Below are 18,643 nucleotides of genomic sequence, written 5' to 3' on the forward strand. Positions count from 1 at the left end.
TGTTCAGGCTCAGAGGCACTTTTTTTTTCCAGCCCAGGCGAGGCTCAGCGCCGAGCGCAAGGGGCCCGGAGCGCGCCTGGGGGACTGGGGAGGAAATGGAGCCCGAGCATAGGAAACTGAGGCCCAGGCGAGATGCGACATGGCAAAGGCATGGGGCGGCAAAAACTTTCAGTTTTCCGTGTGCTCTTGGTTACTGTTTAACCTCCCCACCCACGTTTCAGTTTGTTTAGTAAATTGATCTGAAGCGGCTGCCGGGGCTCCGGCGCTGGCCCCGTCGCCATTAAGCAAGGTTCCTATTTTTCCCTCCGGGGCATATTGTTCTCAGGCGCCGGGCGAGCGAAAATCAAGGCCCGGAGAAACGGAGGGAGGAAGCATGGAGATGTTCAGCAGGCGCCTCTAAGCTGACTCGCAGCTGCTTTACCCGCCAGGTAAGTTTTATTTCCGCCGGCGCCTCTAGAAAGACGAGTGCTGAGCGCCCTCGCGCCGGCGCCTTGCCTGCCCGGAACGAGGCTTTCTGGGCCAGCGGGGGGCTGGCGAGCTCCCGCACCGCTCGCCGCCGAGCTGCCACGATGACAAGGCGAAAAAAGAAGAGCGACGGCTTCGCAGCTGAGGGGTCAGGGTCACGCTCCCGCTTTGCCTGCCCGAGGGCCTCCCGCCCCTTTCAGCGGTGGGGCCGCACCCTTCCGCCCGGCAGCGAAGGAGTTTCCCGCGGGCCGCTCTGGCTTCTCTTTCTGGCTGGAATGGGCGGAATCCGCTTCCCTCTCCGAAAACGCTAATTCCAGGGCGGCTATTCTAGCCCCGTTTACCTGTCCTTTTATACTGAAATAAGTTTTAACTCACTTTGACTTGGATTTAAAACAAGTTTGGAAGAGCGACAGCTGTCCTCCCCAACAACCGGAACCCTTTCTTTTATCCCACCTCTGGTGGGATGGGTTTCAAAGTAGATTGTTAACCAGAGGTTGCCCCGCGATCTTGGTTCATCTCAAGATTAAAAACAAAACGAAGCCTCTGGAAGAGGAACTTGGACAGCTTCCTCAAGCGTGCCTGAGACTTCTGGTAGTCCCAGGGCGTTCCCCAGGCCAATATAAATTCCACTGCCATTAGGAAAGAATATACCCTAGTGTTTGCTTCCGCCTGAGAGGTAACAAGTGAGTCCTGCAACAAAATTTTACAGTATATTGGTGCCTCTTAGTGTTCTGTAAACCAGGGTTCAGGCCTTATCTTTCTCCGCAGTTCAGCTCCACTGTGGCATTTCCATTTTTCTTCCTTAACTGACCAAATGCTGACTGGGATATTATAGCAGGTGGTGGTATAATCCTGCCCGTCTTTGCCCTCATTTTAGAATTCAGTTCTGCAGCCACACATTTAAGGCTGAGAGGTCTGCATAAAGCGAAGATGCTGAGAATCAAGTGAAAAAGAATGAGAGATCACAACCCTGGTGGAATGCCAACCTTTCTAAAACTATCCAACTCCCCCCCCCAACATCCTAATTCTTAAAAAAACATTATTTTGATATGCAAGTATTTCAGGCTTTGATTAATTTCACCAGGTTACTTCATACACAAGATAGTAAATTTGCACTCTTAGTATGCTTTTAAAAAGCAGCTATATGAAAAAGACTTATATTTAAAACGACAATAACTCTAAAGATATGGTCCGCTGCCACACATAGCTACTGCCTATAGCCCAAAGGGGCTAATTGTTCAAATCAATATATTTCACCTCCTCCCACTCACATATGTCTCGGTTGCATTTATTTCCAAAAATAGTAAAAGCAGCATTCATTATTTCTCTCTCCTCTGTTTTGTCTTCACAACAACGCTATCATCTACAAAAAAGTTAACTAGCTCCAAGTCTTATCTACTGCCTTTTTAGGATAGCTACCAGGACATAACCCGCATTCCTCATCTTCAGCTCTTGAAGGAATAGTAGCTTTCTCGAGAGATTGTCCCAGCATATGAGGGGAATGTTGAGGTAGAATATGGACTATTTAATTGAAATGAATGCTAGAGCAGATGGTAGCAAGGTCCTGCAGATGCCATTCTCCTTCAGTTATCCTTCACTAAGATTCCTCTTTTTTTTCAGCCTGTTATTTCCTCTTTATTTTGATTCCACTCATCTAAGGCACTCAAGATCTTAGATGGTTCTTTCTCACAATAGCCTTATAGCATAAAGTGGTAGGTGAGTTTTACCCATCAGCCTCCTAGGTCTAGATGAGGGATGGGCAATGGGCGGCCCTGCCGCTTCAATATTATTGAACTCAGTTCCATTGCCCTAGTCCCCATGGATAATGGAGGCATCCAATGGAGTTGCAGTTCAGCTCACATCCTGTAACTCCTAAGCCATCTCAGTCCTATTTTACCATAATGGCTGAAAACTCAAAGCACAATTTTAAGATAAGAAATAGTTGGAAATGGTGGTGGAAGCCATTAGATATGTATAAAGCAATTGAAAATAAATAAATAAATAAATCCAAACTCCACCTAGCCCTTGTGTACTATGTGCCCCCCACCTATGAAGTGTGGCTATTGTCCACCTGAAGATTGCTGACCTGGTCTAAATCATCATTGGCCACTACAATGCCCTGTTTCTGCACCCTTTTTTCCCCAATCAGGTGGTATTATCTTTCTGGACAGAGTGACAATTAACTTGTCCAACTCTCTGGAGAAACACCAACAGTCAGCCTGCCTGCAGAACTATTTCTACCTCTAGGGCAGGCCTGCACAACATAAGGCCCGTAGGTCACATGCCGCCTGTCAACCTGCCTTGTGCCGCTGGCATGTTTTGAAAAATAATCTCCTGCCGCCAAACGTCAACACTGCCAGGAAGGATCCGCTGCATAGGTCCTCAGAGCCACATCTGCCTGAAAGACACACTGCCTCCAGGCTAATGGACACTGTTCAGTTCCATTGCTGCCACCAAACAGCTGATTGGCATGCCAGCTGTTCTTTCACATCCTGCCATTGTTTTTAAGATGTTAATCTAGCCCTTTCCTCCCTATGAGTTGTGCAGGCCTGCCCTAGGACCTGGAGCTACCACAGTACTGGTATTCAGTACTGCAATGAGAAAAGTGACCTTGTCTTTTATAAAACCAGTAAAGCAACTTTCTCCAAGACAGACTCTGAATCTCATGTGGCATGTTGGTTACTCTCTATAGCAGTGTTTCTCAACCTCAGTGACTTTAAGATGTGTGGACTCCAACTTCCAGAATTCACCAGCCAGCTATGTTGGTTGGGGAATTCTGGGATTTGGAGCTCACATGTCTTAAAGTCGCTGAGGTTGAGAAACACTGCTCTATAGATCCACAGAGTTCAGTGCAATAAGCAATGTCTAGTAAATTCTTGAACGTGAAAGTAAGTCAATTGAAAATAGAGGACCTCTAAACATGTGGAGGAATAGATAGTTATTACTGGATCAATGGGATTTACTTTGAATCAAATGTGTTTAGAATTTAGAACTGATCCCATAAAAAAAAACACTTCTGTGTTCTCCAGTATTAGGTGTCTTTTATTTGTGTATTCATCTATTTCTGAGGAATTTGGAGCTCTAAGCTCCTTGTAGATAAAACCCAATCTTGTACCTGATAGCTTAGAAGTAGGTCCTACTGGGTTTAGTGTGGTTTGTTCCTCAAGAAGATGATTTTGCATTTCATGTAATATCAGTAGACACAAAAGCAGACTATACACCATGAAATATTCAGGTAAAATGCCAATTGTGGGGAGGCTGTTTTGAATTTTTTATTGATCCCCCCATTCTCTTTTTCTCTTCTTGCTCCTTTTTGAAAATGTGTTTAAAGGGAGTTAAGGTAGAAAACACTTAAAATGTTCTTTTGTAACCTGCTCCATGCTTCCCATAATTCCTCTGTCACTCTGCAGCTTTGAGAAAGGAAAAAACCCAGTTTAGATGCTGTTTTCATTGCTTGCTACTTGCTTCCCTGTCTCTTTCTTCCTGTCTCACAGATGCACAACAGCTCTGCCTGAGGCACACACATACACATTAAAAAAAATCTAGTGTAGGACAAGATCCCAGTGCAGCTACTTTTTTCAGAACATTGTCTTTCCTTTTTTGTGGCTTGTGCAATTGGAAAGCAGGACAATTTCTCTCCTTTCCCCAATGTTCATCAGAATTGATTAGGGATACCCAAGAAGAAATTCTGTTTCCCCATTTAACACTGAGTAAATGTGGAGGAGCAGGTCTGTTTTTAAATTGACAGAAAGAAGGGTTGCACTTTCCACTGTGGCATAAAATCCCAAGTGATATGTAGTGGGAAAGAAACTATTGGCCAGTGTTAGCTGTCATGCTGTCCTTCAAGATGGGTTGGACCAGCATTTTTCAACCTCAGCAACTTTAAGATGTGTGGACTTCAACTCCCAGAATTCCCCAGCCAGCATTCTGGGAGTTGAAGTCCACGCATCTTAAAGTTGCTGAAGTTGAGAAAAACTGTGTTGGACTATAACTCCTATATTCTCAGGCTGCAGTGGGTGATGGAAGTTTTAGTCCCATGTCTCTGGATAATGCCATTTTGGCAAAAGCGTTAATACTTTTCATTAGTATCCAACCTCAAGTTAGCAGAAACTGTGTCTTTAGTTTTTAGAGCATGGTCAGAAGGCCACAGACTCTGAGGGCTCCAGCAAGAGGCTTGGAGGGCGTAGCATGCCCATCCTGGCAGTTGGCCAAAATGTTTGTGGCTCCATAAAATGTACTAATTGAGGCCACTGAGCTAATTCAGTAAACTATGGTTCAGATACATGGAGGTTACTGTGTTGCATAGAAAACACAGTTATTGTGAAATTAGGCTCATTGGAACATCTTATCCCAACTTTTGGAATCTTTTATTTATTTTCTACTGTGCTTTTTTATTATTAAAAGCTAGCATTGGTGGGAGTAGCTCCCTGGACAGTTGTACTGAATTATTTCTGGATTCTTCAAATGTATTTAAACCATTATCCTATTTTTGTTTTGTTCTGTGCATTGCCTTCAGTGTATCTCCTGTACAAGCCTATTCAGAAATAAGCTCAGTTGCACTGAGAAGGTTTATCTCTAGGTAGTAAGTTAGTATTGGATTGAGGAGTCTTACAGCACGCTGCTGTACTAGAATAACTAGAGTAACAAGCTAGTAACTAGAGTAACAAATTAACTAGTAACAAGCAAGTCTCAGAGAATTCAGAGAGACTTACCACTAAGTGTGTATAGCAGGGATGGACCAGGTTTTGGTGGATGGGAGGGTACAGAGGTTTGATGCAGAATGCACAAGGCTAAAATACATACCGGCAGGTTATGATTTTTGAATTTGGGGAGCAATTGGATTTTGTGGGTGGGGCTTTGTTATTTAAATATGTTAAACCTTTTTTTCAGACTTATGCTACACTTCCGGAGCTTCCTGCTTCAATACAATAAGAAACTGTTACGAAGAAGACTTTAGGGCCAAAAAAGATGGTCAGATATCTTTACAGTACATTGGTGCATAGAATGGCAGATTTAACTATGAATTTAAGCAGTTCACATTTTGCTTCTATGCTGAGCTCCCCAGTGTAGACTTAGGCAAGCCACTCCCTTGAAGCTTCAGTCCTCCTTTCTTTAGTATGGAAGATGATAATAATTTATTTCACAGGGTTGCATTACATTTAGAAGCATGCTGAACTCTTGAAAGGGCAGGAATGACATCTCATACTTCTGTAATATCATACCTGCTTTTCAAGGAGGTCACTCAGAAAGCTTCTCTAGAAGCCCCCCCCAAAATTTTTGTTTTACCTTAATTTTTTACTTGTGGATTCCTGAAACAGAGTATCTAAAATAAAGTCAAGTTCCTTTTGATTATCAGAGTAACCAATAGATGACAATACAGTGGTGTATGCATAATTGGGACTTTCAGTTTTCCAACAGTGCTCCCTTTTTCCTTCAGTCTAGGTATTCAGTATAATTTCATAGCATTTAAGAAGATTTTGAGTTTTATTTCCCTACCCAGGAAGGCCTTTCTTATTATCTGGTTTAGTAATAGTGATGGGAGGGAGCCATCTACCTGGGCTATGAAAAGCTGGACAAACCCTAGATGGCAGCAGAGAAATTTAAAACCCCTGAAAACAAAACTCTGACTCATTGCTGCCATCTGGTGGTCATCTGGGTTTTTTTTTTTGCTCAATCCAGGTCTGATAGTCTTAGGGAGTGGAAATTTTAAAGACTGGAGTTGCAGTTTTAAGAACTATTTATACTAGACCACATAAATAAATATATACATGTGATTTCTTTGGTTCTGGCTAAATGTAATGTGCAAACCCAGCACTGTTTTTGTAAACCATAGTTTTTGAAATCTGAACCCTGCAAATTGTGCTTTAATCAATAAAACCTGCTTATAGAAACTGTAGCTTAGCATGTTGTGTGAACTAGGCTGTAAAGTATAGGAAACAGTTGGAAGAAAAACCAGCATGGATTAATGCAGGGGAACCAAACAGGCCCTGTCTCCCTGCAAGGAGGGGTGATACCAGTGAGCCAAAAAGCAACCATGGAGTAATCTGTCCACAGCAACAGACTGATGTTAATGTCCTCCACTGCTAGATCACATCTCAACTGCCCTAAGACAAAAACAGATCTAATGTGTGGCTTCCAATATGTGTCGGTATGTGACGGTGTGCATTGGGGCATCAACTCCTGGGACAGGTCTTTGGTTGCCATGGAGGCCATGAACTCCTGAGATGCCCTGGACTCAACATCATCATCCCAATTCCCATGGACCAACAGCCTTGGGGAGTGTATTGCCAATCCAGCAATGGAATCCAGCAGCTCAGGCAAAGATGACACTGGTCAGCAGGGAGGGTGGTACTCCACCAACAATCCCAACTGTTCCCTTGAGCCCAGCTTCAGCCAGAGATCCTCATATCCAGTTATCTGTGGAGTGGAGCCCCTGTAATGACTCATGGATGATAACAGTCCCCTTGGGCTCTCAGCTGGTACAGAACCTGAAAACCAGGTGGGCACATTTCCGAGAGGGGAACCCCCAGGCCCAACCAAGTCTCAGTAAGACATGCCATGTTGGCACCGTCCTCCAATATGAGATCATGGATGAGGGCAGCATTGCTACACACCTATCAGGCATTTAAAAGCAACAGCTAAAATCCAGGACCACCAAGGATCCAATTGCCAGGCATTGAGGGTAGAAGCCAAATACTGGACAGATAACTATGGAACATGCACTGTTAATATTTTGTAATAATGTAGTTCTTTTTAACAAAAATAATAGAAAAATGCTACTCAGGATACTGTGTTATCTATTTTGGTGAGTCTAATACATAGCATTACTAAGTTCATAAACACTGTCTTTAATACAAGAGCGCTGATAGTTTTATGTTGATATTTTTAATTATATTTATTTACTCTATTTGGCATTTATTTAAAAGGTTGCTTGATTGATATTGGGTATGCAGGGTTTGTACGTATGTGAAGATGTGTATGTTTTACGCAAATATCACTTTTAAAGCATGAATTAGAATGATGTTTTCCTCCTTTTGCTTGGCAGCATTATGGTTGACACTGAAAGGATTTTTTTTTTCAAGTTAAACATACTAAAACCCCTGCTGTACCATCATGTGCAACATTCCTGTCATGCTGTGGCCAAGTGATTGCATTTGGGAAGCTCCACAAATCTGGGTTGGAAGGTAATAGGCCCTTCCACTGTTGCTGTCCTCAGCTACCAGTATTTAAGGTCTGCTGCCTATGATTCAAAAAGTAGTAAGCCACCATTAATATTAGCGGCCATTGATAGTTGACCCTCCATGAACTTATCCAGTCCCCCTTCAAAACCATCCAAACTGGCTGCTGTTAACGTAGCTACTAGCAATGAATATGTGCTTGGTGAAAAAGAATGACAGTGTTCAGAATGACTTGGAATTCTAACATTTTAAGAGAGGGAGAGAAAATTCTTCTCAGTATCGTCTAAGCCATGCATGATTTTATATACTTCTGTCATGTTTCCCCTTACCCTCCTTTGCTCCAGACAGAACAGCTCCAGTTGCTGCTCTATTTTTTTCTTATAAAGGAGCCACTCTACCCCCCCAATCCCCCCCCCAATAATTTTGGTTGCCTATTTTTGCTCCTCTTCTAGGTCAATATTCTTTTTAAAATGATTTGTACACAGGACAAGTGTGTACTCACAACAGAGTTGTATAAGGGCATTATTGTACCAGTGGCCCTGTTTTCTGTTCCATTTCTAATGATTCTAAGAATGCAATTTGCCTTTTTTACAAGAGCTGCACACTGGGCTGACATTTTCAGTGAGCTGTCCACCATGACTTAAGGTTCCCTTTCCTGTTCCGTCGCTGCCAGCTGACATCCCATTAATGTATAGGTGAAGTCTGGATTTTTTATGCCAACCAAGATTACATTTACCATTTAAAAGTCCACTCATCTCACTGGGAGAGATCTTTTTGGACCTTTGCACAATTCCTCTTTTATTTTTTCCATTTTGAATAGTTTGGTACCATCTGCAAACATGGCCACTTCAGGGTTTAGTTCTAATTCCAGATTGCATATATGCAAGTTAAAAGGACTCAGCTCCAGCCTTCCATCTTGCATATCTCACCAATGTGAGAATTACCCATTTATTCCCATTCTTGGTTTTATTAGCAGGCATGGCAGTTAATTTTCACATAGAGGAAAATAACGGTATTAGATTCGGCTAGTACCAAAACTAAATACAGATGGAAACTGGACTTCCTATCAAAAGGGAGGGCAGTTCAGCACATGGCATAGCTTGGGCAAGAGAAAGAAGTGCAAAAATTGGATTTCACTGTAAGTAGAACTTATACTTGACAAACAGCAATTGCTGGAATTCTTTCATATTCTTGGTTTTTCTACACTACAGGTAATCCTTGCTTAACATCCACATATTCAACGACTGTTCAAAGTTACAACAGTGCTGAACGGGGGCAGGGGGGGGGCTTACAACAGGTCCTTGTAGTTGTGGCCATCGCAGCATCCCCATGGTCACATGATCACAATTCGGGTGCTTGGCAACTGGCTAGCTATTACAACATCACAGCATACTGTGATCATGTGATTGCCATTTGCAACTGCCAGTTTCCAAAAAGCAAAGTCAATGGGGAAGCCAGCAGGAGGTCGCAAATGGCAATCATATCACTGTAGGATGCTGCGACCACACGGGATTTGCCTAACGATGGCAACTAGGATTACCGGAACTGTTGTCGTAAGTTTGTGCAGTCATGAGACATTGCACCTTACAACTGTGTCGCTTAGTGATGATGTTCCCAGTCCCAATTACTGTTGGTAAGCCAGGACTACCTGTAAAACTGCTTATCAGAAATTCTTAGATTTTTGTGTGGTTCCAGCTTAGTCTGCTAGGAAGAAGCATGACAGCAGTTGCCAATGCAGAAGAGCCCCTGTCCTCTTAGGTCATGGCAGCTGAATTTGCTCGGAGACTTTAGTAAGGGAATTGTCAGGAATTTTTTTGAAAGTCTATGTACACAGTATCTATTGGGTCACCCAGTTAGACCTCTCTCTCTCTCACTAGATAAAGATACAGATATATTACTCATAATTTAAACCCACTCTATAACATGAAATTTAGGTCAGTTTAAGATTACAGCTTTAGACCCGAGAGCAGCAAAGAATGTGATTTGTCCGATCACATAATAGCAACTGAAAGGTAGGCTTGGGATGCTGAGAGGCTTGCCTCAGAATGCTTTGGCTCATTATCTTCTAACTTTATTTTTTAGTAGTATTAATGGTAATTTTATAGGTAGGCATGCAGTTTTAAATGATGATTAATTTCTTTCTGACATCTTGTTTAAGTGAACTCTGTATGAGAACCTGTCCTTGCATCGCAGCTAAGCTGAAAAAACAGGTAAAAGAGATTCCCTATTACAGTGATGTTAAGCATGAAATAAAAGCAGGGTTGCATATCCAGTATCTGTTATACGAAACCAATTCTTGTTGCTACCTGATTTATTGTTCTTGATAGCTGCTTTATTCCAGTGCTTATGCAGAACCCAGCAGGATGAAAGGAATGCTGTTCTTTTGCTGATAGGTGAAATTCGCCTAGAACATTATCACTGTAACATAAAATGCCATAACTTTAAGCAAAAGAGCATATAGTATTCTCATTTTATTTGTGCTGTATGTTATATTAAAACTAAAAGTTCAATTTGATGAACACTAGATGTGAATATTGCCTATACTAAACTTTGTAGTACATAAATCTAAGTAAATATTCTCAAGGTTAGGTCGTGAATGTATTATTATTGTAGAATTCTGATGTGATAACGTAACTACCATAATTGACAGGTGGATACATCAAAACCAAAACAAAAAAAGTGTTCTAAATTTTTAGGTACTTTGGAGATATTTTAAAATATAATTCAATCACTGTGATTGAATCAGCTTTTCACTTTACATTTTCTTTCTTCCTTCCTTTTTTTTTAAAGTTAAATTCAGGTTGGAATAACACGTATAATGTCAAAGCTGAAATCTATCAAACTGAAAGAGCCAGGCTACATTTTCAACCCTTTTCCAATTGTCAATTTAAGTTAATTGAAAGCGAAAGGTCTCGGATTCAGGATTGGGCCATTTAAACATAAGCGTGCTGCTTTCATTTCGTAGAAGGGCAATCTCCCTTCACACACGTATTTTTAAAAGGTTCATTCATAATTCTCCCTTCACACTTCTATTGGAAATGACAGAATTCATTATTTTTGAGCTTCAAACTATTTTCCTCCAACTTGGGTGATGAATTGTATGAGATTTACTTCACAACATGACATGGCAGCCCTTGAGATTTTAAAATACTATGAGCTAGCTGCCTGCCCTTTGTAACTTCTCAGGAGGAAGAGTAAAAGGAACTTTAGGCTTGCCCTCTGCATCTCAGGATCCTAGGAGGGATAACCAAATTTCTGGGCCATCATGCTTGCCATCATTTCGGCCTGCAGCACTAACAGTCAGAAGCTTTTGAGAGACGAGTTGGCCTCCCTGTCCTGCTTTAGTTCCATGATAGTAACCAACTGGCTGGTTCCTGCTCTTCCCAGATATTCCACATGTATGCTAATTCTGAAAAATGGGCTATTATTTGGTTGGGTATCTCCAAATTTCTTCTGCCAGACATGAGTATTATATATGTGTGTATGTAATTTCTTTAGACCAGGATTTCTCAACCTTGGCAACTTTAAGATGTGTGGAGAACACCCAGAATTCCCCAGCCTGCATGGCTTTGGAAAGCCAGAAGGTTCTTCTGAGCCTATGGGGATAATATATACAGGTAGTCCTCACTTAACAACCACAATTGAGACCGTAATTTCAGTTGCTAAGTGAAGTGGTCATTAAGCAAATCCAACCCAATTTTATGACCTTTTTTGCAGTGGTCATTAACCAAATCACAGCCCTTAAGCAAACCACATGGTTGTTAAGTGACTCATGTGGTTCCCCATTGATTTTGCTTGCCAGAAGCTGCCCAGGAAGGTAAAAAATGACGACTTTGTGATCATGGGATGCTGCGACTGTCATAAATGCAAACCGGTTGCCAAGCATCCAAATTGTGATCACGTGACTGCAGGGACACACCCATGGTTGTAAGTTTGAGCACTGGTTGTAAGTCTGTTTTTTCAGCACTGTCTGAACCATCATTAAACAAATGGTTATTAAGTGAGGACTACTTGTAGGACAGATCTATAAAGCCAAATGGGCACTGCATGATCCCAAGGAAAAGATGTCACTGCTTGTAGGTACTTGCAGATAGGTACTATGTGAGTGCACCTTTGTGCTCCAAAGTGCCTTTTTGCCTTTGAATCCTAAGTGCTGGACAGTTGTAATTAACAGGCTACAGAAATTGGATTGTTAGGGCAATATGACTCAGAGTTTGATTGCGCGAGTTCAGAAACTGTAGACAAAGTTTCAATTTTTCTCTGTAAAAGTTGTTTCCAAATTGTCATTTTTAATGGAGTTCAAGTGAAAAATCATTATATTCTTGTAGAATAATGTTTAATTAAATTTAATTTAAGCTAAATTGATATGGGAGGGGACCACTGGCATGTGACTTCAAGAGCAGCATTGGCGCCAAAACAACAGCATTGGTGCATATCCCTGATCTATGGAAAAAAAGCCTCTACCTTAAAGGTGAGAATAGATAACTGACTTTCAAGGAAGAACAAAATATATAGCAATTATGCTGCATTCAGGCAATAATTTTTTAAAAAAAAATCTGACAGTGGTAAAATGTTGGCATTGTTGCCCTTGGAATACAGACACATTATTTTAAATCCCATTTGCATTACTTTTGGTCAAATAGAATTTGCAGGGTTGAAGCACACCAAAGCTCTGAAAAAATATATTAATTGGAGACAACACTGGATAAATATGCATCATAGAAGAATTGTATTAATAGCACTTTGGTGGGTGGAAACTATTGTCTTTCTTTTAATGGGCCATTCCAATAACTGGGGGAAAAGCTTGCTGGAACTATCCATCCATTGTGGATGGAAAAGCTTGTTTGTCATGATTTTGCCTTAAGAGGGACTGAGAAACCCTCCTGAAATTATGATCTATCTTTTCTTGGTCTGGGGGTTGACTTCCTTTTCTCTGAGACTTTAATGCATTTAACGTTACTAAGACTGAATTTTGCAATATGGATGTATTGAATATCTTGGAAGATTGGCTGAGAAAATAGACCTCTTGTTTGTGCTAACATCTGCTATTCTGGCTGATCATATGCTAAACAAACAGGATTGCAGTTAATCTGATACGAGCTTCAGTCCAGTGCTTAGTGTAATCAGAGAATTGAAACTGACTAGCCTCTACTTTACAACAGGAGCATGCAGGCCTGCACACAAAATAGATGTCCTAAGAGCACTAAAATGAACCTGATTAGACTATTCCATATATGTGACTAAAGTATATATCGGTAATATGATTAACATTTTGAATAAATACTGTTCATATTTCAGCAGGGATGTCACAAGACATGCACTTCACAAGGCATTCATTCTGATTATAGGAGACATTGTGTATGAAACATTATACCAATTCTTCTCATGATGTTTGATTTGTAGTCTTTCATTCCTTTCCTTGATAAAGGACAAGTGAGGGAGTATATGTGGCTACTCTTCAATTAGAGAAGCCCATCATCTCAGAGTACACGACGTGGAATCATGTTAATAAATTAAGGAAAACTTTCTAATAGTAAGCAGCTTGACAATAGACTCTTCCACCTCATTAGTGGGATATGCTCTAGCAAAATCTGAATAGACATTTGCAAAGGATGCTTAAATTTGGATTCCTGCATTGAGCAGAAGGTTGGATTTAATGGCCAATGTGGCCCCATCTGACTTTACACTATAATAATCAAAGTGATGGGCATGCCTAGATTTTCCTTTCTAAACTTATCAAGTGCACAGAAAGCAGGCTGCATTAGCAAAATAGAGTTGTTAGTAACTATGGGCAGTAATAGTTCTACTTTCTTTCTGCAGTAATCTAGCCAATTCTACAGGTCTGGTTCTGGATGTTGCACTTTAAGGAGGATGAAGACAAATAGGAAAGAAGCTCAGAGGATAGTAGCGTAGCTAGTTAGTAATGTAGTAAACAAGTCCTATGGAGAAATATTGAAGAAACTCGACAGACTTAGTCTACATCTAAAGGGCTTAGGAAAGAGAAAAGTAGTTTTCAGCTAAACATTAGGGAACAATTACACCAGTTCAGCAATGAAAGTATTTATCTTGGAATATGAAGGTAGATTCATTTTTGCTGGTGGGCTTTATGTATCATCTAGACCTGTGCTTCTCAAACTTGGCAACTTTAAGATATGATACATGGCTGGCTGGGGAATTCTGGGAGTTGAAATCCACACATCTTGAAGTTGCCAAGTTTGAGAAACACCAAACTATACAGTGACTTACTGGGGAAACACTACTTTGGATAGGGATATAGAAATGAATGTATGTCTAGTCTGTGTGAGTGCTACTGTATGTGTAGCTTCACATTATTTCATTCAGTTTTTCAGTGAATCAGTCACAACATCAAGAGTTTGGGGGAATCTGCAGGTTTTGACATACAGGTTTTGGACATAACTTTTTACAATAAGTTTTTTCTATGCAATTTACCTAAGTACCTGCAATCTACTTTTTTCTTATGTAAGCACACATTATATGTATTATATCTGCACAACCTTCTCAAATCAATGCCGCTTTGCACAGACTGTCCCTCGCAGAAATAATGGATACCAGAAGGCTGTTTACTACTGTTGCCCATGGTATGGCTGAATACATTTTGGAGAACTGTAGCATGTTGAGGTAAAAGGAATCCATGCCCAGGGATATCTGCAGGGTGTGGTAAAAAAAGCCAAAGTGGCCACTATGATAGGTAGAGCTTCAATCACCCTGTTGTGGCTGCCATCTTGACTTTTTGAACCACATCCTGCAGACATCCTTGTCCATGGCTAATTTCTTTTGCATAATTAGCTCTGGATACCCTGCATAGGGAAGGGGTAGAGGTTAGACTAAATGATCTGCAACCCTTCTACCACTTTAAAATGATACATCTGTTAGCAATACTGCATTGGATGTGTTGGTGTTGATGTTCCCAAAGAAATAGGTTGTCATTACACAGCACAATTCATGTTCTTCAAGAAACAGTTTCTGCTACAAAACTATCCAGTAGCTCCCAACACATGTCTAATTCTTCAGTACTGACTTGTTAAAGTTCTTCATTTTTGCACTTTCTAAATGAAGTTGCACAACATTGATTTCTTCCAGGAATCTGCCCTTTTATTCATGACTAGCCCCAAAGCATTTTTTTTTCTAATATGGCTAAGGAATTATGTGTGTTATATCTTTAAAGAATCTCAGTTTATCAGTACCTGGATGGATGTCTGATGTGTGAGATGAGATAGGCCACTGACGATCTTCCCCCACTGACGAGAAGCATTTAATTCTGTTATTGGTATATGACATTCTAGATCACTGTTGATAATCGATAAGCTGCTAAAGGTCAGCCTTACAGCTTGACCTAAATCCATTTAGAGTCACTTTATATACCTCATTAGTAATGTAATTTAAAGCTAAAATGCCTTACCCACATACTGTTATATAGTGTCATTAGTATGTTTATTTTTATTTTTCCCGTCACACAGCATCTTGATAACTCTGTATGTGCCCAGTGGTCTCTAGACACTTACATTTACAGAATAAATAGATCAGAGGTTTTTGCACTGTGGTCCAGAAAGCTTTTCCTGCTGGTTTGCAAACAACTGATGGATGACTTGATGGTATATCTTCTTCCTTATTTACAACGAGTAAATTGTATTAGTAGAAACTAAAAACCCATTTAAATTTTTCCCTTCTCATATTATCCATATGAGTAATTGCAGTAATTTCAAAACAATCATATGCACTTTTGAGCATGAGAAGTGAGCTTATACAGAAATGCCTGTCTACTACAAAATAATTCATAATGCAGCTTAATATAACATGAGAAGATCTTTACACACTTCTAGTGAGTTTATTGAAAATTCTAACAAAGTTCATCCAATCAAGAATCATCAAGTGAATCTTTTCCCTGATTCTCCCAGATTAATGACATCATATAATTAAGTTGGGTAAAAAATAATTCCAGGCATTTGTTTGTTTGTTTATTGCAAAGATTTATGTGCTACTTGATTTTCCAGACTCTAGAGATACAAACTCCATTCTCATATCTGCTCTGGTAACACTATTAGAAGAATTAATGAAATCATGAACTTCAATGTTGTCTAGTGGTTAAGGAGTTGGATGTGGACCAGGGAAACTCAGGTTTAACCTCCCACTTGACCACAATGCTTGTTGGATGACTTTAGGCCAGTTATCTTCTCTCAGTCCAACATACTCCACAGGGTTGTTATGGGGACATATGATGCCTTGAGTTTCCAAGAGGAAAGGTAGGATAGAAATGCAATTTTATTCTTTTTCCTTCCACCTTTCCTATTGTTAAATCTTTCTCCAGAAGGCTTTGTTAAATGTGTCCAAAAGTACTCAGGTGAACTATTGTGAGTACTGCAGACTTTTTGTGAGTACTGCAGACAGTGGCGCACTTCAGGCATAGCTGCATACAGTTCCCAAACTCTGCAGTCAAGGTGCACACAAGTGCAGAATTAAGAGTGATGTAGGCCAATGTAGTACATCAGGTTTGGAAAAGCTGCTTGTGGATGGAAAGCAGCTTGCATTTGAATCATATATTCATTTCTTTTGCAATTTTTCACCCTTCCATCCCTGAACGGGAGGAGCAAATCTGCACCCCAAAAAAAGCCAGGGAAGCAGCACTCTACACTAAGTTCTTTTGATCATAGCTCCTCTGGTAGAGTGCCCCAAACACTTTTGCATAAGTAGCTGGTCCATTATCCCATGATGGATGCTCAACCTAATTTTTCAGTTACCCAGCCAAATTTATTTTATGTGGTTTCAGGAAATAGTCCTCATTCCAGCCTGCCATCTGCTAGATCCCTTTGACTACAATCCCCTTCATGCCCCATCGGCATGGGTATGATTGCAGTCTGTGATGGGAGGTGTAGTTTAAGGCTTCTAGAGAACAACAGATTGGGGACAGGTTTATAAATGTGTTTTAAAGCTAATCAAAGGATTTTGTTATATACCGCAAGTCTGTTCTACCATTTGGGAATACTTCAGGAAACTCTAAGAACAGTTCAGAAAGGGCCTTTTTTTAAAATCCATTGACAAAAGCATTTCCCCTATCTATTGAAAGTGCTCTGGAGACTTTAGTTTTATGAGGACATGCCATTCTGGAATGGCAGGTGGCTGATGTCATGTTAGAGAAAGCATCAGTGGTATGCCAGTGTCTCATGTAATTGTAGCTGCGTGTATTTTATTATTTTTTAAAATAATTTCAATGAGACACAGAGGTATGTGAGCAGGCCCTGCACTTTGTGCCTAGCTCTGTTTAAAGTGGCAGAATAGTAGATCAAGCGATTAGCATGTTGAAAATGCAGGTGCCACACCAGAACTACTAGATAAAAGGATTAGTTTGTCCTGGATGGAGACAGATGTTTACGTATTCTGGGAAATAAGTTGTTGTAAGTCAAAAGTTATGAGGTTGACTCCAGAGTTAGCATTGTGACAAATATATTCGCTGAAATTAATGGGACTTAAGTTAAACCTATAGGGACGCAGTGGCGCTGTGGGTTAAACTGCTGAGCTGCTGAGCTTGCCGATCAGAAGGTCAGCGGTTCAAATCCGTGTGACGGGGTGAGCTCCCGTTGCTAGTCCCAGCTCCTGCCAACCTAGCAGTTCGAAAACATGCAAATGTGAGTAGATTAATAGGTACCGCTTCGGTGGGCAGGTAACAGCTTCTGTTTAGTCATGCCGGCCACATGACCATGGAAGTGTCTACGGACAAACGCCGGCTCTTCGGCTTTGAAACGGAGATGAGCACCGCTCCCTAGAGTCGAACACAACTGGACTTAATGTCAAGGGAAACCTTTACCTTTACCTTTTTTAAGTTAAACCTAACTAACTTGATTTGTTGACTCACTAGGTTCAGTCTAAGCATGACTTCTCTCCTAGAATTTTTTAGGATGGAGCATAGAAATTCCTCCTAGCAGAAGGAAATACTTTTTGTTGGTTGGTTGTAAATATTTGCCTGTGGGAAGATCTGCTGGAACAATTGTCCTGATGGCCAAGATATTTATTTATTTATTTCTCAAATTTTGTCACCGCCCATCTCACTCAAAGAGCAACGCTGCAAAAAAGCTGAACAGAGAGTCTAAGTGGGTTATTGCAACAAAGGGTTGAGTTATGCCATAACCAAACCTTCTGCAGGCCAAGAAAATGCCTGCAATGTTGGCATGGTGTTAGTCCATTTGTAGATTGCTGATTAATTTTACCATAATCAATTCAAAGAGAACTCTAAAGCCAATTTCTTAACCCCCCCTGCCAAATACAAGCCACATCCATCATGAAATGAAAAAGATTAGGATGCCACATAGCTTCAGTCGGTTTAAGGTTGTTTCAGTCTCATTTAGGTTTGAGCATCCTGTCTGGATCCGACTCATAGCTTGCGTATTTCTGCTCTTTCCATATTGTATCTACTGAGTGCTGAGCTAGCAATTGGTATTAACAATCTACTGCATTTTGTAGGAGATCTCATTTTATTTAATCCCTTTGTTGCCATTCCCTCTGCAATAGCAAAAACTGCTACATACTCCCTGAAGCTCAGGTTTGTTGATGAATCAAAAAGAATTTGCAGAACTTGCGAGAATGGGACTTATAAGATTGGTTGTGGTTGGAATTCTCATATATGATTTTTTTTCTTTTCTTTCTCTTTTCTCACCCCTCCCCCTTTCATTTTGTTTGAGATTGAATTTTAGAAAGAGCTTTGTTCCAGGCATAGCTTTTGGCAGTGGGCTGCAGAGATGAGATTTTGTTGAATCATGTACGAACAGAAAATATGTGAAAATTGAAATGACAAGGTAGAGTAGCTTGGTTGTCGAGGAACATAAAATAACTAGGTTTGCAGGGAAATGAGAAGGGTTGTATGTGTAGGTGTGTATGAATCTTCTAAACCTATTCAGCTTGAGTCACAGTTTTTGTTAATATGCTTATATATTATGAAGATATAATATATAAATGAAAGAAATCTCTTTCCCCCCACATAACTGTTGCAG

The 18,643-nt window shown here is 40.6% G+C and overlaps 1 protein-coding gene across 1 annotated transcript in view; it reads left to right on the forward strand.

The window, feature by feature from the left end:
- Nucleotides 1–227: 227 nt before the first annotated feature.
- The window catches only part of HNF4G (hepatocyte nuclear factor 4 gamma), an 86,473-nt gene continuing 68,057 nt past the window's right edge, over nucleotides 228–18,643 (forward strand). Inside the window, exon 1 of the mRNA XM_063299402.1 lies at nucleotides 228–428. The gene's annotated coding sequence lies outside the window, so the exon portion shown is untranslated. The remainder of the gene's footprint in view (nucleotides 429–18,643) is intronic.

This window comes from Candoia aspera, chromosome 3, assembly GCF_035149785.1.
Source record: "Candoia aspera isolate rCanAsp1 chromosome 3, rCanAsp1.hap2, whole genome shotgun sequence".
Taxonomy (NCBI): domain Eukaryota; kingdom Metazoa; phylum Chordata; class Lepidosauria; order Squamata; family Boidae; genus Candoia; species Candoia aspera.